At 44.7% G+C, this 24,203-nt stretch overlaps 1 protein-coding gene across 16 annotated transcripts in view; it reads right to left on the reverse strand.

Moving 5' to 3' along the window:
- RALY (RALY heterogeneous nuclear ribonucleoprotein) overlaps positions 1 to 24,203 on the reverse strand; it is an 85,125-nt gene that overhangs the window by 45,193 nt on the left and 15,729 nt on the right. For 5 of the 16 annotated variants that reach the window (XM_028498592.2, XM_028498593.2, XM_024128479.3 and 2 more), the window contains one exon: positions 1,140 to 1,222. The exons of 9 other annotated variants lie outside the window; for them this stretch is intronic. The gene's annotated coding sequence lies outside the window, so the exon portion shown is untranslated. Of the gene's footprint in view, positions 1 to 1,087; positions 1,223 to 24,203 lie in introns of those variants that run through there. 2 more of the 16 variants (XM_024128483.3, XM_028498594.2) reach the window with 2 other exon arrangements.

Here is a 24,203-nt window from a genome sequence, read left to right on the forward strand (position 1 = left end):
CACACAAAATAGACGTGTGGGTGCAGTGAGGCACTCCAATTTACAAATAGGGAAATAGAGATTATCCAAGGGCAAATACTGAGCGAGAAGATAAAAACCCAGGTTTTCCAACTGCAACTCAGCTCTCCAGGTCCCCATCTGTGCTGGCCCAAGTGCTTATGGAATCCCACGTGTTATAGATGTTTTCTTCTCCTTCCAGTCATATTTAGCCTTGGCCTCCGCCTGCTTGAAGGTTCTTCCTTTCCCCCTCACTTAAAATGCCATTGCTCAGAAAGGACCCCCCAACTCTTGCCTGCCCTGCTGGGCCCTTCAAATAACTAGACCTCCTTCCTGAATCCCTAAGGAGGTCTGTTTTCTTGAACTTTATAAGAAAAATCATGATTCCAGGGAGATTAGCATTCCAAGGAATGCCTGCCAAGGCGGAGAGAACAATGGTATTCACAGACTGACCTGGGTTCTAATATCAGCTTTACAGATTCCCAGGTGTAAACCTGGGCAAGTTACTTCAGTTTCCTGAGTCTCAATTCCCTCATCTATAAGATGGGGTTTTGTCTAGTTTAAATGGGATCCATAACACTACTGGCTCTTAATATGTTGATTTCCCTTCCTGTTTCACCATCTGCAGTCTTCCTTCTAAGATTCCCTGGACTTCCCTCTTCACACAGCCCCACTCTAATCACTCCGTCCTCACCTCCATTGATGATCACATTCTGCAGGACTGATAAAACCACAGGATTTTCTGAAGCTGACTCTGGGCTTGGTAGGTCACAATCAAGACTGAAATCAGGAAAAGTCTCTAAGGGCTATGAAGTCACGTTAAGAGAGCTTATGGGAGAAGGGGTTTAGTTGCCAGGTCCAGAATACCCCCAGCAGAAAGCAGCTGGCAGAAGCCAGAAGGAATTGAGCATGCTTTGCTTTATTCATGGCAAACGATCCCAGCCTGTCTCATGGCAGCTCCAGGAAAGCAAGTTCAATTTTCCTCCCAGTACAAAAGGCTGCCTATGACAGTCTCTTAGGCATGGAGTAGGAGGGTAATTATCTGTAAGTTATCGGTACTAAGGGTAAAAATAAGCCCCAAACTAGTTACCTTGTATCTTGGCACAAGTTTGCCCAGAGTTTGCCTAGGCACCCTCACTCACCAGTACCAAGGCTGAGCTCAGCCAGCAATTTCCTCTTTTGTGTTACAGGGTCAGCACCAACTGTCTCAGGGAATAGGGCTCACCTATAACAGAGAGAAATCAGACAGGGTCTTGCTCAGAACAGGCATGAACTTAGGTCAATGAAGGCATGCAAAGTTCCCTTACATGTCTTGCATCCTAGCAAAAGATAGGATAATAATTAAATATATAGTTTCAGGTTGTGCTATAAAGAAAAATAAGCAGAGTCAGGAAAGAAAGAAAGACAAGGACTGAGAATGAGGTCTATTTTAGATAACTGATCAAGGAAGATTTCTCCAAGAAGCAACTGCTAGACAGAGACCTGAATAAAGTTAAGGGGGTAAGACCTGCAAAGATCAGAGGGAAGAGTGTTTCAGAGAGGGGAAATAAGTGCAGAAGTCCCGAGGCAACAATAGGCAAGAGTAAGCTTGTTATGCTAAAAAACAAGAAAGTCAACATAGAATATAGTGATGGGAAGAATGAGGTTCCTCCAGGCTTCAGTAACCTGGAACCCAGCTGGGACAAACTTTCAAGCACTCTGAGATTGATTTCAGGTTTCTCTGCTCACCTCCTCCTCTGTTGGGTAAGGGACAGAGAAACTCCTATATATTACTTGGAATGTGGGGTAGAGAGAAAACAGAGAAACTCCTATGTATTACCTGATATGTGGGGTAGAAATGACTGGGGTAAGGAGAATAGTAGCACATGCCAGGCACTGTTGTAAACCCTTTATTTGTATTAACTCATTTAATCTTTACAAACTCTTGTAAGGTTGGTATGTTATTACATTTCCCCATTTTACTAATGGGGAAACAGACAGAGAAGTTAAGTAAATTTGTCCCAATTCACACAGCTAATAGATGGTAGACCTGGGACTTTAACCCTCAAAGTCCAACCTCCAGGGCTTGCCTTCTTAACCACACACTATACCACTTCTCAAAAACAGAAGAAAAAATACAGGAAATGCATTCTCTAGTCCTAGCTGACCTGGCTCACAGCCCCCATTTATACCCAAGCCTGAGATCCTCTCCATTTACTTGCAGTCCAAGCTTTTTACTGAATACCAGTTGAATGACTCCCGAATCCTTCAGCCAGGTGGTTCCAGAGGATACTGTGATCACAAAGCTATGATGATAACCACAACAACAATAGCCATTTAATAGCCACTAACATTTAATGCACACTTTGAAATAGACTAGGTACTGGGCTAAGCACCTTACATGTACTATTTCATTTCAGAGAAGGAATGACAGTTGCTCTAAGACCTGGGTAGAGGGATCTGTGGGGGACTCCATGCCTGGAACAAAGCAGCAAACACAAGGAACTAAAGGATCCCTGTAGGCCAGGGTCAACGCACAAAGGCAGAGGCACTAATGGGTGGGTGGTAAGAGGAAAGGACTATCAGCACCTCCAATTAACATGTCAACAAACTGAACTCATCTTCCATTTCCCAGCCCCCATGTTTCACCAAATGGTATAACAATTCTCTGAAGTACATATATTTTTTTAACATCTTTATTGGAGTATAATTGCTTTACAATGTTGTGTTGGTTTCTGCTTTATAACAAAGTGAATCAGCTATACATATACATATGTTCCCATATCTCCTCCCTCTTGCGCCTCCCTCCCACCCTTCCTATCCCACCCCTCTAGGTGGTCACAAAGCACCGAGCTGATCTCCCTGTGCTATGCGGCTGCTTCCCACTAGCTATCTATTTACATTTGGTAGCGTATATATGTCCATGCTACTCTCTCACCAAGTACATATTTAGAGTCCAAAATGTTCACTCATGCTCTCCAACCCTTTCTTCCCTCATTCCCACAATTGCCAAGTCCTTGTAGGGGTTTTTGTTTTTGTTTTTGTTTTCAGTCTCTAACAGCTCTACATCCAAATCATCTTTATTCCCTACTGTGTCAACTTCCTCTTGGTTCTGGATCTCATTATCTCCCGCCTGCACTGCTGGAATAGTTCTTAGAATTTATTGACATTACAAGGACAGGCTGTTACAGCAGCCTCTTCCCTGGTCTCTCTCACTAGTCTCCCCCGACCCTTCCTGTTCCAATCTATTGAGCCCACACTGCCAGACTAATGTTCCTAATGCCACTCCCCTGCTCAAAAAAATGTCATGGCTCCCAATCACCTCAGCCTTGCTCTCTAGACTCTCATACCATGGGTCTGCTCATCATCTACCTTACCTCTCTACTGTGGGCTTTCCAGCTCCCATACTTTTATCCATGTTGTTGCCTCACCTGGAATGCCTCTCTTCATATGTACATATTCAAATCCTTCTTAATCTTCAAGGCCTAGCAATTCAGTTGTTATCCTGAACCCTTTCTTACCTCTCTGTCATGGTCTTGAAATATCTCCAGCTGTGACTACTATCTATCTGGCTCTGGCCTCACCATCCACTAAGGCTTCAGAACACTTCCCCTGTTGTTCTTCCTGTAAAGATTCCTACTGCTTCCAGACAAGGAAAACCTAGTCAGTTAAGATTTCTGTTCGAATTCCTACTACATACATACATTCATTTATTTATGTATTCATTTATTTATGGCTGCATTGGGTCTTTGCTGCTGCGCGGGGTTCATTCATTCATTCATTCATGTATTTATTTATGGCTGCGTTGGGTCTTTGCTGCTGCGTGGGGGCTTTCTCTATTTGCAGCGAGCGGGGGCTGCTCTTTGTTGCAGAGCACACACTCTAGGCGCACGGGCTTCAGTAGTTGTGGCATGAGGGCTCAGTAGTTGTGGCTCGCAGGCTCTAGAGAGCAGGTTCAGTAGTTGTGGCGCACCGGCTTAGTTACTCCGCAACATGTGGGATCTTCCTGGACCAGGGCTCAAACCTGTGTCCCCTGCATAGGCAGGTGGATTCTTAACCACTGTGCCACCAGGGTAGTCCCCTACTATTCTTTTCTTACTCTGGATCTATCTCCTAACAAGAGACCTGAGTTTTAATCTGAGCCTCAGATTCCTTAACTACAAAATGGGGATACAATTCCCATCCAGCCTACAATATAGGGATTTTGTAAGAATCAATGTGACAACAGGAGAGGAAAGGGGAAGGGTTGAGATGGGAGACCCAGCCAAATCTTTAACAGCTCTTTTTGTCAGATGCAAAACCCCAAGTCTTCTACCCAATTAATCGAAAACAATTCCTGGGCCTTGTTAGCCATGCTCACAACTATGGGTTAGGGGTTATAGAGGATGCAGGGATGAATGAGAACAAATCTTAACCTTAGGCTCCTGGCAAGAACTGTGGAGTAAAGTCCTGGTAGGACTGTGTCAGTTTCCTACAAAGGATGACTAAGAATATTACGCAGACTATGGAAGACAGTATGGAGGTCCCTTTAAAAACTAAAAACAGAGTTACCATATGATCCAGCAATCCCACTCCTGGGTCATTTATTTATGTATTCATTTATTTATGGCTGCATTGGGTCTTTGCTGCTGCGCGGGGTTCATTCATTCATTCATTCATGTATTTATTTATGGCTGCGTTGGGTCTTTGCTGCTGCGTGGGGGCTTTCTCTATTTGCAGCGAGCGGGGGCTGCTCTTTGTTGCAGAGCACACACTCTAGGCGCACGGGCTTCAGTAGTTGTGGCATGAGGGCTCAGTAGTTGTGGCTCGCAGGCTCTAGAGAGCAGGTTCAGTAGTTGTGGCGCACCGGCTTAGTTACTCCGCAACATGTGGGATCTTCCTGGACCAGGGCTCAAACCTGTGTCCCCTGCATAGGCAGGTGGATTCTTAACCACTGTGCCACCAGGGTAGTCCCCTACTATTCTTTTCTTACTCTGGATCTATCTCCTAACAAGAGACCTGAGTTTTAATCTGAGCCTCAGATTCCTTAACTACAAAATGGGGATACAATTCCCATCCAGCCTACAATATAGGGATTTTGTAAGAATCAATGTGACAACAGGAGAGGAAAGGGGAAGGGTTGAGATGGGAGACCCAGCCAAATCTTTAACAGCTCTTTTTGTCAGATGCAAAACCCCAAGTCTTCTACCCAATTAATCGAAAACAATTCCTGGGCCTTGTTAGCCATGCTCACAACTATGGGTTAGGGGTTATAGAGGATGCAGGGATGAATGAGAACAAATCTTAACCTTAGGCTCCTGGCAAGAACTGTGGAGTAAAGTCCTGGTAGGACTGTGTCAGTTTCCTACAAAGGATGACTAAGAATATTACGCAGACTATGGAAGACAGTATGGAGGTCCCTTTAAAAACTAAAAACAGAGTTACCATATGATCCAGCAATCCCACTCCTGGGCATATTATCTGGAGAAAACTCTATTCGAAAAGATACATGCACCCCAATGTTCACAGAAGCACTATTTTTAATACCAAGACATGGAAGTAACCTAAATGTCCACCAAGAGATGAATGGATAAAGATGTGGTGTGTACACACATACATACACACACACACACACACACAAACACACACACACACACGAAATATTACTCAGCCATAAAAAAGAATGAAACAGGGCTTCCCTGGTGGCGCAGTGGTTGGGAGTCCACCTGCCAATGCAGAGGACACAGGTTCAAGCCCTGGTCCAGGAAGATCCCACATGCCACGGAGCAACTAAGCCCGTGTGCCACAACTACTTAGCCTGTGCTCTAGAGCCCACAAGCCACAACTACTGAGCCTGCGTGCCACAACTGCTGAAGCCCCGCAATGAGAAGCCTGTGCACCGCAATGAAGAGTGGCCCCCACTCACCGCAACTAGAGAAAGCCTACGCCCAGCAAAGGAAACCCAACGCAGCCAATAAATAAATAAAAGAATGAAACAATGCCATTTGCACCAACATGGATGGACCTGGAAACTATCATACTAAATGAAATAAGTCAGAAAGAGACAAATACCATACGATATCACTTATATGTGCAATCTAAAATATGATACAAATGAATATTTACAAAATAGAAACAGACTCAGAGACACAGAAAACAACTTATGGTTACCAAAGAGGGAGGGGGGTGGGAGAGGGATAAATTAGGAGTTTGGGATTAGCAGATACAAACTACATATAAAATAAACAACAAGGAGCTACTATATAGCACAGGGACCTATATTCAATATCCTGTAATAAACCATATTGGAAAAGAATAGGAAAAAGAATGCACGCACGCGCACACACACACACACACACACACACATATATAACTGAATCACTTTGTTGTACACCAGAAACTAACACAACATTGTAAATCAACTATACTTCAATTTTTTTAAAAATTTGAAAAAAAAGAACATTAGGCAGGACCTGACAGTTTCAAGACTGCTATGTATTATAAAAGTGGAAAAAGAAACCAGTCTGGGGCTTCCCTGGTGGCGCAGTGGTTAAGAATCCGCCTGCCAATGCAGGAGACGGGTTTGAGCCCTGGTCCAGGAAGATACCACATGCCGTGGAGCAACTAAGCCCGTGTGCCACAACTACTGAGCCTGCGCTCTAGAGACCACGAGCCACAACTACTGAGCCCACGTGCCACAACTACTGAAGCCCACGTGCCGAGAGCCCGTGCTCCACAACAAGAGAAGCCACCACAATGAGACGCCTACGCACCACAAGGAAGAGTAGCCCCCGCTCGCCGCAACTAGAGAAAGCCTTTTGAAAAAAAAGAACATTAGGCAGGACCTGACAGTTTCAAGACTGCTATGTATTATAAAAGTGGAAAAAGAAACCAGTCTGGGGCTTCCCTGGTGGCGCAGTGGTTAAGAATCCGCCTGCCAATGCAGGAGACGGGTTTGAGCCCTGGTCCAGGAAGATACCACATGCCGTGGAGCAACTAAGCCCGTGTGCCACAACTACTGAGCCTGCGCTCTAGAGACCACGAGCCACAACTACTGAGCCCACGTGCCACAACTACTGAAGCCCACGTGCCGAGAGCCCGTGCTCCACAACAAGAGAAGCCACCACAATGAGACGCCTACGCACCACAAGGAAGAGTAGCCCCCGCTCGCCGCAACTAGAGAAAGCCCGTGCGCAGCAACAAAGACCCAATGCAGTCAAAAATAAATAAATAAGAAATTAATTTTTTTTAAAAAAGACAGAAAGAAATCAGTCTGACTAGAAGTGGCCTCAGAAGCTTCATTAGAGCAAGGGCTTAGGCCAGGCCTTGATGCAGGGTGACAGGAAGACATGGGCTACTATGCACCAGGCACTGGGCTAGGTGTTATGCGGGTAAGCCTTGTAATACCCTGTGAAGCAAGTGATGGCATGCCCATTTTATAGCCAAGGTAACTGAAGATGGGGGAGGAGGCGAAGTGTGTCATTCAAGGTCAAACCACTGGTAAGTAGCAGAGCTAAGATTTGAACCTAGGTCTGCTTTACTCCAAAGCCTAATGTGCTTGCTTACTGACTTCATGGTCTGCCTTACTCATTATGTAGCAACATGAAAAGGGACCAGATAAACTCTGAAGTTCTTTCTACCTCAAAAATCCAATGATTTGAATGGGGGTGGGGGAGAGAAGAGAGGAGCGAAGAGGAGGTTTACTGCTGCTATGTCTTTCCCATAAGACTGTGACCTTACGGCAGGTTTAGGGTCTTATTTACTAGAATGCCCAAATATCTGACACAGCCTGGCACGTAGGAGACATTAAGTATTTAGGGAACCTGTGAGTGAATAAAACACCAGCCCTATCAACCTTTGTTCTAAGGTCTAGAAGTAAGGTCCAAAATCTCAAGCTCCATGTTCTGACTCTCAGCCCCAATATCTATATCAACTATCGGCTAGTCTCTCAGCTGAAGGTACCCTTTTCCCATTCTTGTTTTCAGGAGTTAGGGAAGAGGTGAGAAGAGAAAAGGGTAAGAAAGGAAGTTAGGTGGTTAACAGAGAAAAGAGAGGTAGAAGAAAGGGGTACAAGGAGAGAAGGAAGGAAACAAAAAGGAAGGGGGTGCCAGGACAGGATTAAAATGTCTGACACCTAGACTTTGAGAAAGGTTTCTTTTTTCTTCTGATGCCAGAAACAAAATTGTTTTTGTTTCTTTTTTTAAGAGCAGTAGTAGGAATTCCTCTTTATATATTTTAAATGAAGGGAAATTGCTTGTCCAAATCCCAGACCTAATCTGTCAGCAGAAGGTAGAGTGAAATTCCTCAGGGCTCCCATCCTCAGTTCTCACCCCCCGTCCTGCCCCAGCCTAACCCTTGCTCACCTGGTTTAGGTTGAGGCCTGCAGAGATCAGAAGACATGAAAGTTCTTCCTCTATTCCTCTGCTCCTTCTACAAAGGTTGCTCCAGGCTAATAAGCCCTGGGAGTCTAACCTTCTTTACAGATAAGGGGATACTGATACCCTCTGGACCCATCCCCAAAGCTCCCTGTCAGGAAAGCTTTGTTGACTCCTAAGGGAAAAGTGTTTCTCCCTTTCTGCTTAATTTCTCAAATGTGTGTGAATGTACTGGGATAAAAATGGGATGGAGAAGGCAAGGTCCCTTCAGGACTCTCTAGATCCTGGGTCCTAATACAGCTCAACCCTCTTTAGGTCTGATCTACATATTATACACAGGTATCTCTCTTTCTTACTAAATCAACAGAGAGAGCCCTGGGCTGAGAGAAAACCTAAAGGCTAGTTCCAGTTCTACCTATAATGCACTGTGTGACCTTGTCAAGTCATTTCACCTTCCTGGACCTTTTTTCCATATCTGTAAAATGAGGGTGAGAGTATCTACTATTCTGGAGGACTTTTTGATGGATCAAACAAGATTGTCAAGAAACAGTTTAACTGATTAAATCTATTTAGTTTGATATAAAGATAAAGAAGGAATGAGGGGATGGTCTCTTTAAAAAATGAAATAAAATAAAGAGGGCTGTACCACCTTTCACTTGAAGAGATCTGCTCTGAGTGAAAAGACTTAGGAAGAGCTGTGGCAGAGACTGTCACTGTCTGTACCTCCATCAAAAGACAGTAAAGCACAGAGACTGAAAAAGCTCAAGAGCTACATGTATGCAAATACCAACAGTTCCAAGTACAAAGAAGGTAAGAACCAGTAGAAGTCACATATTACTCAGGGAAAGTAACAAAAAGTAGTAATGACCAATTTAGTGGTGAAGAGCTCAGGGTCTAGAATCACACACCTGGGTTTGAATCCCAGCTCTGTCTCTTACTAGCTTTGTGACCTTAGGCAAGGTATTTACCTTCTGTGCCTCAGTTTCCTACATTTGTTTTAAAAGGTTCCTGCTTCATAAATGTGTTATTGGGAGAAATAAATTAAATAGCATGGGAAAGCCCTTACCTCAGGGCCTGGCATAAGTGACTTAATGATAGATATTATTTTTCCATTTAAATACCACAAAGGATGAATCAAGCAATAAAAAAGGCCTAGGAGAAAAGAAAGAAATGTACATTTGCTATTATCTTATTATGTACCATTAAGACCCAAAGCCTTAATTATTCTCATTTATTCCTAATAACCTCTTGAAATCCATAGAATTATCCCCATCTTACAGGAGGAAATTGAGCCTCAGAGAAGTAATTTGTCTAAAACCACACAGCTGGGAAAAAGAACTTATTTCAATAGGTCTGACTGCAAAACTGTGTTCTTTCTACTACATATATACCTTGCACTTCCTCATGCTCAAAAATAAGGAGCCCCCCACATACCAAAATAGGCTCCAATAGTAAAGTGTTAGGGAATGGACCAACTTCTCCCATTTTGTACTCGATGAAGCAACTATTGGTTTTGTATGCCTGGGGAAAAGATGGGCAGGGGTGAAATGCAAGTGCACCATCAAGTTCCAGAGATGCAGACTGGACTTACCAGGCTTTCCCAAGGGGCTCTCACATTTGTCGCAGTAAAAGAGGAGACAGGGCTTTTTGCCAAACTGAATACCACACCCTAAAGGACAAGATGTTCTAATGTTGTAACAAACAGGCAAAAAGTCATGAGAGGTGCCAAGGCAGAACTCAAATACCTGATCAAAACACCTTATACCGGGAGCAAATACAATACTATGTATGAACACTTTTGCAAGAGTCAGCATGTACTGTGTCCTGGGTGTGTGTACATTGTGAGTGAGTACATTGTCCCTATTTCTGGGACGCACTTTACTATGGCCCAGATGACTGGAAGTTTACTCTTAAGACAAGCACTCCTTCCCTTGGGCCAGACTCTTATTTTGGACCATTCCATTAAAAAATATTTAAAAAAAAAAAAAAAAGGGAACAGGTTCTTACAGGAGTATATGGAAACCAGGAATCTACAGCTGGCAAGTGGGGGGAAAGAAGCCAAGAAGTAAATTAAGAAAAATTTGAGAGAAGAACTAGGGCCTGGATATCAAAGGCTTTGGGTAGGGTGGGGAACCAAGCAAAAGAACTAAGACAAGAGAAAGGGAGTGCTTCAGGGGGCTAAGAAGATATTTTGACAGAAGAAATTATTTCCTACATTTGTAAAACAAATTTTTTTAAAAAACAGTACATCCCTGGGACTTCCCTTGTGGCGCAGGGGTTAAGAATCCGCCTGCCAATGCAGGGGACACGGGTTCGAGCCCTAGTTCGGGAAGATCCCACATGCCGCGGAGCAACTAAGCCCGTGCGCCACAACTACTGAGCCTGTGCTCTGGAGCCCACGAGCCACAACTACTGAGCCCATGTGCCACAACTACTGAAGCCCGCGCGCCTAGAGCCCATGCTCCGCAACAAGAGAAGACACTGCAGTGAGAAGCCTGCGCACCAAAACAAAGTGTAGCCCCCACTTGTTGCAACTAGAGAAAGCCCGTGCGCAGCAATAAAGACCCAATGCAGCCAAATATAAATAAATAAAAATAAATTAATTAAAAAAAAATAGTACGTCCCTATAAAACCTCTGGTGTTTGGAGTAGAGCAATCCCCAGGGCATACAGAAAGACTGATTGAAAGAGGTGTTTCTTTTTATTTTTTTTGGCTGTGTCGCGTCTTACTTGCGGCACGCGGGATCTTTCATTGCGGTGCGCGGGCTCCAGAGCACGCAGGCTCTCTAGTTGAGGTGCACGAGCTCAGTAGTTGTGGCACGCAGGCTTAGTTGCCCCACGGCATGTGGGATCTCAGTTCCCTGTCCAGGGATTGAACCCATGTCCCCTGCATTGTAAGGCAGATTCTTTACCACTGGACCACCAGGGAAGTCCCTGAAAGAGGTGTTTCTGAAGTGGTATCTTCCTCAGGAGAGAGGAAGGAAAATAGAAGCTAGGTTCTCTAGGCCTCCAGGGTGACAACCAAGGCAGGAGTGAGCAGCCACAGGACATAATCTTAGCGTAACAGCTCCAGGTTCAATCAGGCAGGGCTCACCTGCAGGTAGTCTCAGACCCATTTCTGCTACAGTCAGCACTTGAAGGTGTACAACTGCCCATAGACAGCAGGGAGTTCAAGACTGGCCATAGAGCAAATAGTCCTTGTCCCAGGAGCCACGCTTGCCAATCTGTTTTAGTTCTGTCCAGCTTGCCCCCTAACCTCTTGGTCTCAAAACTCTAACTGCTTCAATCTTCGTGAGGCCTGCTTTTCCCAGCCTGAATCAAACACCATGGTCCTGCAGTTCTAGACTCCTTCCAATCACAAGAATACCTGACACTGACTCTTATGACTGGCTCTATTGTGTGTTGCCTATGCCCTGGCATAATAAACCAACTGGCTGTGTTGCCATGGGGATTAAAAAAATGACCTCACAACATAATAAAAATGCAGCCAAGTCACAAAATGGCTCAGTAAAATCCTCTTCTACTCCCCAACAAAGACAGGTGTCAGGATGCCCAGCAAATAGCAAAAAGAGGCCCTGGAGGGCAGCTGGTTTCTTAATGACAGGTGACATTAGGGCTCCTGAGCCCAATCCATGTCCATGTATGAGAACACTATACATGCCATAAATAGATGAAACTGAATCCAGGCAGTCTCTAGGCTGCCTGGAAGAATGTCCAGAGAATACAACAGACCTGCAAGACAACCATTCTTGCCTCTGCCTTTTCTGGGCAGCTAACAGCATTTTTCCTTCCTCAGCTGAAGCTGCCTCCAGTTTCCCCCTTCTCCTTCCCTGAATAACCAACCCCGCAGGAATCATCAAGGGAGGCACAAGTAATTACTGTTTTCTTTTCTCCATGCTAATGAGACAGTTGGATGGTTCCCCTTCCCCCTCTTGAGCTGGAAGCGAGAATCTAAGGCTTTATAATCTGTAACCAACACACCAAAGCTGAGGCGAGACAGTGCTCTGCAACTGAACTGTACAGAAGATGGCTTTTTGTCCCTGATGAGACCAGAGCTGGAAGAGGCCCCACCATTTTACAGAAGGAGTGGTAAGACCAGAGTGAGAGGATCTGTCCAAAGTCACAGAAGGAAGGCAGTGGCAGGGCCAGAATCAGTCTCCTCTCAATCAGGGCACTTCCCACATCATCCAGACTTCCTCTAGTACAGAATAAATTTGGAGGTGTCCTCAATGTACCTGGAAACTAGAACCAAAAATTTCAAGTTTACATATCAGTTTTTGAATAGGTATTTAAAAATCAATGACAATGCTCTGCAGAAGTGGACCCAGTCCCAGAACTGGGGTTCTGGGGCAGAAAGCCAGGATCTGAGAGACAATGCCAATTTTACCCCAAAATTTAAATCACAAGTAGATGGTCAGGCAAAAAAACAATCTGTTAATTTTAGTTGGGATTTAGCTCAGTTACGTGAAGACCATAGATACCAAGGGTGGGGTCAGAACTAGCCTTAAGAATGAATTTCAGGGGCTTCCCTGGTGGCGCAGTGGTTGGGAGTCCGCCTGCGGATGCAGGGGACGTGTGTTCGTGCCCCGGTCCGGGAGGATCCCACATGCCGCGGAGCGGCTGGGCCCGTGAGCCATGGCCGCTGAGCCTGCGCGTCCGGAGCCTGTGCTCTGCAACGGGAGAGGCCACAGCAGTGAGAGAAAAAAAAAAAAAAAAGAATGAATTTCAGGTCTGGCGGATAAAAGACCACTTTATAGAACACTAGGACCTCATATTTCACAGATGAAGAAATCGAATCTAGCACTATTTTTTTTTTCATACATGTGTTTAGAAGGCACCCAGTCTCGGGTGTTTTTGTTCTAGCAGCCCAAACACTAAGACACATGGCTTTATCCTAAATGTCAGAGGACTGTCTGCTCTCTAAGGAGACTGACCAGTGATTACGTTACTTAATTTTCTGGCCAACTGTCCATGTCATTGCTTCTTATCTCAGGGTAATCACAGAGTTTTGTCCAGAAAACTAATTTTGGGGGGGAACTTCTCTCTTTCGCTTGGTGGGGAGTATTTGTCCTCATTTTTATTGGGGTTGCCCCATTTATCTGTTTTTATCTCATCTTTCAGGAATTCCTCATTGTTTCATCTATTGGGAGTATTTCTCCTAGTCTTCCAACTATGTCACAGATCTCTAGTAGACGATCACTTATGCCAAAAACCAAATCTGGAAACTGGATTAAGACAATTTCCGTAGTTTAAATAACAACACCAAAAGGGAGACATGTCTTTAAAAAGAATTTAACAACTGACAGATATTTGCAAAATTGCAGTTCAGTACCTTATACAATGGTTATCCTTCAAAACATACAAACTGGGATCTGCCATAACTTGTGCTGTGATATCCCCAAGTGACATCTCCCCTTGTTGCAGGAAAGACAGTGGGGCACGAGAGGATGCTCACGGCCCAGGTCTTAGGCGAGTCCCTGGGATGGCTGCCGAGTGTGGGTTCTTGAACAGGAAAGAATTCAAGAGCGAGCCAAACTAAAATGAAAGATGGTTTACTCAGGGAGAAACAGACTCCACAGACAAGAGTGTGGGCCATCTCAGAAGGCGAGAAAGGCCTCAAATCTAGCACTATTGGGGGCATCACAGGGAAAGACCCAGGGTGAAGCAGCAGACTGAAGGATGCTATGGCTCAGAGCTAGCCATGACCTGCCTGCCTAGCCATGGTCAGAGAAAAAGGAAGACAGAGCCTCTGGGAAAAGGAGCCAGCATATGCAAAGGCTGTGCTGAGAAGAAAATGGTTCAAGTTTTTAAACCAGACTAATTTGTAGAATCTAACACAATTTTTAAATCTTTTTTATTTTTTTAACCTGAAGACAGACTGTCAGCCTCTAAAATCTCTTCCCTTCCCTCTCACTTCTATCCTAGCTCTATCACTTCAGGTTGGAGTCAGCAACTCAAATCCAGTCCTCAAACAATTCTGACTCCAGGCAGGAAATATTTAAAACAGTCTTCGCCCTAATTCCCATCTCCTACCCATACGGCCTGGATGTCAACCCTTCCTCTCTGTTCTCCCGTACCACAGAGTTGATTGTGGGGTTCCTTGTGGTATTGCAGGATATTGCCAGTGCTGACCACCAGGCTTCAACTTCTAGAGGGCACAAAATCATGTACTGTATTCTACAAATGGCCCCAGGTCCATGTGAGAACGCCTGCCTCAGGTCACCTGCCTAACACCTCAGGCCCTCCTAGGACTAAAGCCCAGCTCTGAATCCAAGACTAGGCCTTCCCATCAATGGCCATTCCTCAGAGACTGCCTGCCAGCCTAGACTTATTCTTGAGTTTGCCACTCTCCCCATCCTTCTGCAGGGAAGGCAGCATGGTATAGTAGAAATAGCACGCATACAGATCTGGGTTTGGGCCCTGAATCTGGCCACCTAAACTGGGTATCCTTAAGCATTATTATTTACCTGCTCCCCTATATCCTCTTAAGAGCTTTGATTACTGTCTGTTTTTTCCACCACTTCCCTATGGGAAGAGGGAACATTTAGGTATTTCCCTGTATCCTCAATGAGTCAGTCTCTGTCTACTGAATGATCCTCTAAAACTAAGTTCCCACATCTGTAAAATGATATCTGTGATGATATCACCTGTCTCAGAGTTATGAGATAAAGGAACAAAAAAAATGTAAATTGCCTGGATCAGTGCCTGGCCCTTATTCTTATACTCTATCAAGGATACCAGGGCCAAATGTTTACCTGTACTGAACTAGACTGTCCATCCTAGAGACACCATGCCTGCTGAACCCTAGGGTCAGCTGGACCTGACCTCCAGTGTCTGTTCCACTCCAGTAATTAGACTGAGTGCCAGTTCCTAGAACCTTGCCAGTAAAAACAGCTAGAGATATGACTATTCTCCTCACAGGCAAAGGCAGTGAATTTGAAGCAAATGACGTATATACACAAATGACGTATATACACAAATAACTCTAGATTGAAAGGAGGGGGGAACACAGGATAAAAGAAAAAAAGGGAAAAGGCTGTGCTCTGAAGTTGAGGTCTTAAAGAAGAAAGCCCAGATCCTAAGAGGTAGCTAAAGTCATTTGAAGGGCCAGGAACATGAAACAAATTGGCTGAGGTCACAGAGTAAACTGAAGAGAGAAGAGAGTTTGGAACCCACCACTGAGGTCTCCCATCTAGTGATTTTTCCTATCCTCCAGGGTAGATGCACAACATTCTAGGAAAAAGGGAGTGAGTCATAGGGGATTCAGTGTAGTGGCAGGGAGAGACGCATAACGGATATCAAGTGGTACTTACATAGTTTCCTGCTTTGAAAGGTGACTGAGAAAGAAATCAATCCAGCCTTTAGTTTTGCAGGGGGCTAATATGCTCTGGAAGTTAAAGGGCAGAAATAAACTCAATCTGGCCAGACAAGTGCCAGCAGTTAGGGAAGGGGAAGGGCACAGGATGTCCTCAAACTATCATGAGCCCTTCTCCCACAACACCAGCGGCTCCGGGAGATCAAAACCCTCTGCCCACCCATCCCCAACTTCACAACTCAAACTGTAAATTATGTTCCAGGTTTTCTAGGATATCTGTCCTTCCCAACAGCAGGCCCTCAGATTTATAAAATGGGGGGTGAAGTATAGAGAAGTAGCAGAATAAGAGTTCTGTGCCATGAGGAAAAATCTGATTGATTCTCTTCTTTGTTCTATTCACAATATTCACCTGAACTTCTGGGAAGGTAAGTGATTTGCCCAAGGTCACACAGCTAATAAGGGCAAATCAGGACTTGCCTGCATCCTGTGTCCTTTGTGATATGGTGACTTTCAGCAAATTTGACCTTTACAAAGTTTTGAGAGGTAGGTAGGGCAGGTGTTCTCTGTTAAATCATGCTGTCCCTTCTGAAAAGTCTCATTTGACACCTCCAATTCATTTCCAGCTTAGTCCTGACATTTATCTCCTCTTCCAGAACTTTCACAATTACCTTCTAACTCAGAGGTCAGCAAACTTTTTCTGTATAGGGCCAGCAGTCTCTGTAGTATTCAACTTTGCCAAGGTAATATGAAAGCAGTCATAGAGGAACAAATGCGTGTGGCTGTATTCCAGTACAACTTTACAAAAAGAGGCAGCAGACTGATTCAGCCCACAGGCCAGTTTGCCTGACATCTGTTCTAACTAATCTCCTGTCTCCAATCACCCTGTCCCTCAATCCACCACACACACTCATATCACAATCCTACACCCTCAATGGATCCCCTCTGCCTACAGGATAGTTTAAACTCTACATCATCCTCTATCATATCCTTCCCTGCACACTGTACTCCATCACAGCAGGCTGTCACCTGGCAACTTCTTACCTTCCACCATGCTCTTCCCTAACACCTGCAATGCCCTTCTCCATTCCTCTGCCAATATTACCTATTTCAGGGACAAGCTCAAATGCCAACACCTGAGAGAAGTCTTTTCTGGCTCTGCCTTACATAATTAGTCACTATATGGCTGTCCCTTACCCACTACTGTCTCCCTACTTCCCCCACAATTCTAAGCTTCTCAGCGGCATGGAGTGTGTCTTATTCAACTCTGTATCCCTTGCAGTACCTAACGTAACACCCAGTGTCCACTGACTGAACAGGCTTCCGGGCTAAGAGAAAGTCATTAGAACATGGGAATCTTTGGTTCTAACAGAACCATGAGATGACTCACAGCATCAACAGAGCCTTCAGGCTGCTTCAGGGGCTGCCTCCCTCCCTCCCCATCATGTTCCCTGTCTGGCCAGGTAACCAGTTAAGGTAGGGGCCAAGACCAGGCATTTCATTAGGTGGCTTCTAGCCTGTGCTGATACATGTGAAAAGAAGAGGGATCCAATTTGCAGAGCTCCTTGTCCCTGACCTCAAACTGTACCCTTAATACCAGCCATAAACTGATCCCAGATACAGATTTAGCCCTAGATCAGCAGACAGCCTTTTAACAAGTGCAGATCCCCCAAAGACAGGAGATTTCACCCAGGGAAAGGCTCAGGGCATTCAATCCAACCTCAACTGAAGTGAGAACTCAAAGGTATGTGGTAAGAACCATCAGGAGCATCTCCTCTGGATACAAAGGGACCTCTACTGAGATTAAGGGGTCCTGAACAAGCCTGTAGCCTACAAGTAAGACTATCCTAGCTTGAGCAAGCTGTGAGGTCAAAGACTAAATTGCTAATGGGGAAAAACAAAACAAACATACAAAAGAATTTTTCTCCTAAGCCCAGAACAGAACAACATTCCATCTGGGTAAGTAAGCTTGTCACAGGCATGGGGTACTTAGCATATCTGCCATTCCAGGATTACAGCTGTCAAGTTTTAATTAGGGTAATTAGAGTTAAAAATGTAATTTCATTTCAGGGATACTTTGAACAGATTCCATTAATTTCTTTTTCAAAGGAAAGGAGGGGAAGGCAAGCAGAGGATTTTGCCATCAGAGAAGCAAAGCCCTGTGCCTGAGCCAACGAACTTTCAAACCACTGCCAAGAACCCCCAGCATCTCTGCAGGCTTGGCCCAGAGTGCAGAGGGCTGCTGCTCTTCAGCTTTCCTCCCTAGTTTCCTCCCTGAAACTAAGTTTCAGTCGGCATCTGCTAATAAATCCACCTTCTTCTCCCCACCTGCTCCTGTGTTACTACCATTCAGTGACTACTATTACAGCCCTAAGTCTAGTAAGGGGCAAGGGCTGTCAATCTGATTGGCTACATGTTAGGGACTACTCTAATGTCCACCCCTTTATCAACTGTTCCTGGACACATCTTTATGCTTTCCTTTGCACTAGTTCCCTGGTCTGGAGTGCCCTCCTTGCCTTGCCTGCCTCTACTCTTACTCTTTCTTCAAAGCCAGATCAAAGTCATCTCCCCCAGAAAAACCCACTTCCATGCCTCTGTGATCCCAGAGAATCCTGCGTATGCCTCTATTAAGGCACATACAGAATACTATGGTCTGTTTCCCCGGTTGACTCTGATGTTAGATTGTGAGGTCTTTCAGGGCAGGGACTGGTCTTTATCAAGGAATCCTTAGCTAGCACTAGCACAAGCCCTGACACATAGGAGATACTCAACAAATATTTGTTGAATGACCAACTGTAGGGGGAATTTGGTCTGAGCACACTGGTAGCTGAGCATATTAAGCCCTCGGGTTCTACAACGCATAGAAATATCTGGTCCTGAGTCCCTTCCCCCTCCTTGCACAGGGCCAGTTCAAAAACCTGACTCAGCTCTCCCACTGATCCCAAATGATGATTTCTCTCTCCCACCAGAGCCTGCTCATTCCTTAGGGACCTTGGAAAGGAGATGAGAAAGCCAAAGCAAGCAGAGCATCTCCCCCCATCCTCCTCAACCACTGGTTTTAAGGGATTTCCTCCAGTCTTTGAAGGGTTCCAGGGAGAGGGCCTCAGCTCCAGTTCAGTCTGTAGAAGGGTAAGGGATGGCCCTGGTTTTTTTTTTAAAAAGGGACTTCCCTGGCCGTCCAGTGGTTAAGACTCCAAGCTTCCAATGCAGGAGGCACAGGTTCGATCCCTAGTCGGGGAACCAAGATTCCACATGCCATGTGGTGTGGCAAAAAAAAAAAAAAAAAGAAAAAATGAGAAAATTCTGAACAGAAAAAGATTCTAAATTAAAAAAAAAAAGTTCATTGGCTTGGAATCAAAGTGTTGCAAATACTCAGAAATGTTGTAGTGCAGTACAAAAGAGAACATGCTATGTGACATAGGGCAGCCAAGTCACTTCACTTCTCTGAGCTCGTTTCCTTTTCAAACTATCCCGGTAAGTTGTTAGGGGAAATGAACATACAAAGAGGCTTAACCCAATATTAACACTAAATGATGTTGCCATCTGAGGAGGGGGCCTGTATTATGTACCTAGCACTATATTATATATGAGTTTATAAAGGTGAGGAAAACATATCGATTTCATAGTAATCAGATTCTCCCTGCTAGGAGTACTCCTCCAGCTTCCTCCCAGGCTCCCCAGGCCTGGCTGCAGGCCCATATTGATCCACTTCTAATTAGGAACTGTGTCAGTGCTTCTGACAGAAGGTCAGGGCCTAGGCTGCCTCTGCTGGCCTCTGGCCAAAGCCTGAAATGCCTTGCCCAGGGTAGACAGAGAATGGACACTTTTATGGCAGAAAAGTATCCCAGATTGAACTTATCATAAAGCAGCATGAAATTTTAGAGTTGAAAAGGTCCTTTATGAGCATGAGCTTTGTTATATTACAGTTGAAAAAGCTAAGGTCCAAAAAAAAGATAACTTGTCCAAGGTGGTACAGAAAGGTGATGCAGATCTTCTCACTTCTAGTTCTTTCCTCTACATCAGTGTTTCCTAACATGGCTACACAACAGAAGGACTCTGGGAACTTGTTAAAAATACAGTTTTCCAGGCCCCACCCTAGAAAGTCTGATTTGGAACATCTACAGTGGCTCTGGCTCTTTTGCCAGTATATGATCACCTTCCAATAGAAGTGAACCCTGAAATCACAGGATCCAGTTTGGAACTAGGTTCAAATACACCTTGGCTCATTAACAGTGCCATTTAGAAGCAATCCGCTATTGTCTGAGCCAACCCTCCCCCACCTCCACAATAACAGGGTTACTCTAGAGGCCTTAGTCAAAGGATCTGTCATAAATGGTTCAGACTTCCTAATGGTCCGCTAGCTTGGCTGTCGACAAAGACATTTCCTTTCAAAACTAGTCTGAAACTAAAATGTCTCTATGATGATTAGAAATAATTAAGGAGGGAGATTTAAGGAATAGTGGGAGATGGTGTGGTATTGAGTGTATGGGACTGGGGCATGGGCAGATGTGTCTGTATGTAGGGGAGTACTTGTGTGGATACGTAAGGGAGAGGACAGTGTGGTGTCTGTAAGACAGGCTTGCAGATACTTTCGTGGCACACACAATTCTGTGTATCTAGGTAGAAAACAGTGGGACAAGGGTATAGGAGGATAAATGTGTGGGTATAAGGTATAAGGGAGATAAGTATTGGTGTGTACAGAAGAAATATGTGCACATTTGTAACTCAGTTGTGTGTGTATGTGTTGCAAAGCATATAAACCTGTAGGGACAGAAGGGAGTGTGTATGTGTCTGTGTGACCCAGACACCTGTATGCATGAGAAAACAGACCAATGAGCATTTCTGACTCATCCAGCCCTAGCTTTGCCTGAAGGCTCACACCACTCAAGGGCAAGCCTGTCTGCAGAAATTTCTCATTAAAATTGACATTTTGACAACTACTAAAAAAAATAAGATGATAACAACACCCCCACCATCGTGGGAGGTTAAAAAAAAGTCAATGCCAATAAAACATAAGAGACAGATGAGAAGCAATTATGCCATGATTACTTCTCAGCTTCACAAGAGGAGGTGGTATTTGGAGTTAAATACCGTGTAGCTGATTCACATCTCAACCCAAAGGCCTGGATTTCCTGGGTTGCCTGGGGAAGAGGGCAAGAAAGAAGAAAGTAGGTAGAAAAAGGTAAACAATAAAGTTTAAAAAAAAAAAAACAAAACAACTGGAGCATTGGGGGGACTTCCCTGGTGGTGCAGTAGATAAGAATCCACCTGCCAATGCAGGGGACACAGGTTCGAGCCCTAGTCCAGGAAGATCCCACATGCCATGAAGCAACTAAGCCTGTGCGTCACAACTACTGAGTCTGCGCTCTAGAGCCCGTGAGCCACAACTACTGAGCCTGCGTGCCACAACTACTGAGCCCGCGTGCCACAACTACTGAGCCTGCGCGCCACAACTACTGAAGCCCACGCGCCTAGAGCCCATGCTCAGCAACAAGAGAAGCCACCGCAAGGAGAAGCCCAGGCATCGCAACGAAGAGTAGCCCCCGCCTGCTACAACTAGAGGAAGCCCACGTGCAGCAATGAAGACCCAATGCAGACAAAAAAAAATTACGAAAAGAACAACAAAAAACTGGAGCATTGGGAAGATGAAAGAAAGGGAAAGGACTGAGAAGAAATCAAAAGTAAAAGACAAGTGGGTCACGAGAGAGGGAGAAGGGAAGGAAAGAACAGAAAGAAAAAAAAGGTAGAAAAGACAGGAGAGGGCTTCCCTGGTGGCGTAGTGGTTGAGAGTCCGCCTGCCAATGCAGGGGACGCGGGTTCGTGCCCCGGTCTGGGAAGATCCCACATGCCACAGAGCGGCTGGGCCCGTGAGCCATGGCCGCTGAGCCTGAGCGTCTGGAGCCTGTGCTCCGCAACGGGAGAGGCCACAACAGTGAGAGGCCCGTGTACCGAAAAAAAAAAAAAAAAGACAGGAGAAAAGAGAATTTCCTTTAGGCTGGCCTAAAAATTTAGCACACATTCTAGAAAGAATTCTAGCTTAGGGCAAGAGTAAATTAGTAGGTGGGGCCTGACTTCTGTACTTTCTCATTGCTTTTACTCTAACCATTCCCTCCACCTGGAACGTTCTTCCCACCATCTTTGCCAACTGAACTTCCCCTAAATCTCAAAAGAAATATTCAAATGATACCAGCTTCTAGAATCTTCCAAGTTTTCTCTCAGAAGTTATCTCTCAAGAACTTCCATAAACTGCCAGAGCACTTTATCATATTGCACCTATAACATTTATCGTTCAACCAAATACCACAGGTATCTATGTACATATATTTCTGCCATTCATTCTGCAAGTACTATTTGTGCCAGGCCTGTTACAGAGACACACGGGAAACAGAGATAAACAGCACACTGTCTCTTGGCTCATAAGGTCTCAATTTCAGGAATGAAAGCAGATTCAGGTGTGATATAGCACCAGAGTACAACTATAGAAGTGGAAGCAAAGTAGAAAGAAGATCAAAATTAATTCTGCTCATGGAGTGATCAGGGAAAGCTTCACTGAGGAGGCAGCATTTGAACTGGTATGAAAAGATGAGTAGGAGTTTGTCAGGTAAAGACAACAAGGAGCCGAAAGAGTTTCTACTCAGAGGGAATAGTCAAAACAAAGTCATTCTACTGAACAGGTGCACAGGGAACAGTGGGTGTTCAACACTGTGCTGCTGACAGAAGGCAGCAAAGTGAGGTGGCACCAGACTATATGAGCCTTATAGTCAAGTCCATAGTTGAGATTTTATCCTTTCTAACCTGGGGCGGAGGTGGGGAAGGAGAAGGGACATTTTAAATACATATAATCTCCTTTATTTAGTTGCCCTACTTTAGAGCAAGTCCTCTCAAAACTCTTGGAAAACAGGTCCAATCCCAGGCTCTGCCTACTGCAGTGGCATCACAAGAATTTCGCATGGAGGAGAAGGGCAACAGTGAGAGAAAAAGAAAGGACAGGGGCGGGGGGTGCAGAAGGGAGGTAGCAGGGTTCAAGGAAGAAGGAGCCGAAAGGGAAGAAAAAGAAGAGGAAGAGAAGAGGCAATGAAGTCACAGGAGGGAACAGATCTATCTTGGCACTGAGGCTCTTTGTTGCTGAGCTGTCCTCTACATCTTTCTAGGTAGAAAAAATAAGGTCAATATGATACTAGTCACAGAAATAGACCCTTTGCACCAAGATGAGGCTGAGTATATTACTGCCACCTCAACCCTCCCTTTGCTTAGGATGATAGGGCTGTACTAAGAAGTGGAGTTTGCCCAGCTCTACCAACCATCCCAAAGTATGCCAGAAGCCCCTAGCCCCATGCCCTAAGAGCATGAGGCAGGAGCACCAAACAAAGGTCTAGAGTTTGAAGCAGGGGCCTGCCCAAGACCTAAGGCTGCTGCTTAGGATCCTAGAGGAAAGCTCTGTTACCCTCTCTGGACTTTATTTCAATCTGCAAAACAAGGGGGGTAAATGTGATGCTCTCTAAGGGCTAAGATATTACAGAAGCTGCTACCCACAGAGAATGATATTTAATGTGGGAATTTTCCTAACCTATCAAGTCTTAACTTCATTCTTTCCACTCCGATCTATGGCCAGTTTGAAGCCAAGAAGCCAGACTCAGAATGGAAGCCATCCCTGACACTATCATCCGTTTGGCTCTGTCCAAAGTCTTGTTCTTGCCCAGACCTGTTTATCTCATAGGTCACAAACGGATGCTTAGGCCCAAGGATGTGTTTTGTCTGACCCACATATTTGTTTAAAAAACAAACAAACCTGAGTTAACTGCCAACATTTAAAATCAGACCTCTTTTTTCTAATTAGATTTCTAGCTTCTCTTAAATATATCAGAGACCTGGCAACACTAGACCCTCTGGGGTAAAGGCCAAAGGGCCTATTATAATCCTGTAATTTATGTGATGCCTTCTCATTTTATCTAAAAAATTTATGCTAATTTATTATCCATTCCATAACATGACTTAATGTAAGAGTAAATTTTTAAACTACTAGCAATAATATTTAAACTAATCCAACTACAAAAAAAAGATCTGAGTACACTTCAGGAAGGCATATGGTTTATCTTGTGATTTCATGTGTCCCAGTCTGAGAACTCCAACATAGCTTACCCGTTCACTCAAAAAATACTTAGGTCCTGTGGTAAGTGCTGGGAAAACATTAATTAACAAGACAGATGTGGATACTGCCTTGGTGGAGCTCATGGTCCAGTGGGACATAATGGAAAGAAGCCATACAGAACAGAAGGCACAAAGAAACACTAGACTGAGGATCTCAAGTGTATTCCACAACCTAGGGACCCCTCAGGCAAGTTGTTTAACCTCTCTAGACTTCTGTTTCCTTGTCTATAAATGGGGAAGGTTTAAGTAGGCAGTTGCTGCTGAAAAGTCATTCCCAGCTCCAAATTCTACTAGTATCACAAGAACTTAGCCCAATACCCTTTTCAAGTTCCTAACACTTATTAGCTTCATCCCTTTATCTTGGAAATCATGATCAGTTGTCATGGAAATTACCATGGTGCTCCACATACTGGA

The sequence above is a fragment of the Physeter macrocephalus genome, chromosome 14 (assembly GCF_002837175.3).
Source record: "Physeter macrocephalus isolate SW-GA chromosome 14, ASM283717v5, whole genome shotgun sequence".
Taxonomy (NCBI): domain Eukaryota; kingdom Metazoa; phylum Chordata; class Mammalia; order Artiodactyla; family Physeteridae; genus Physeter; species Physeter macrocephalus.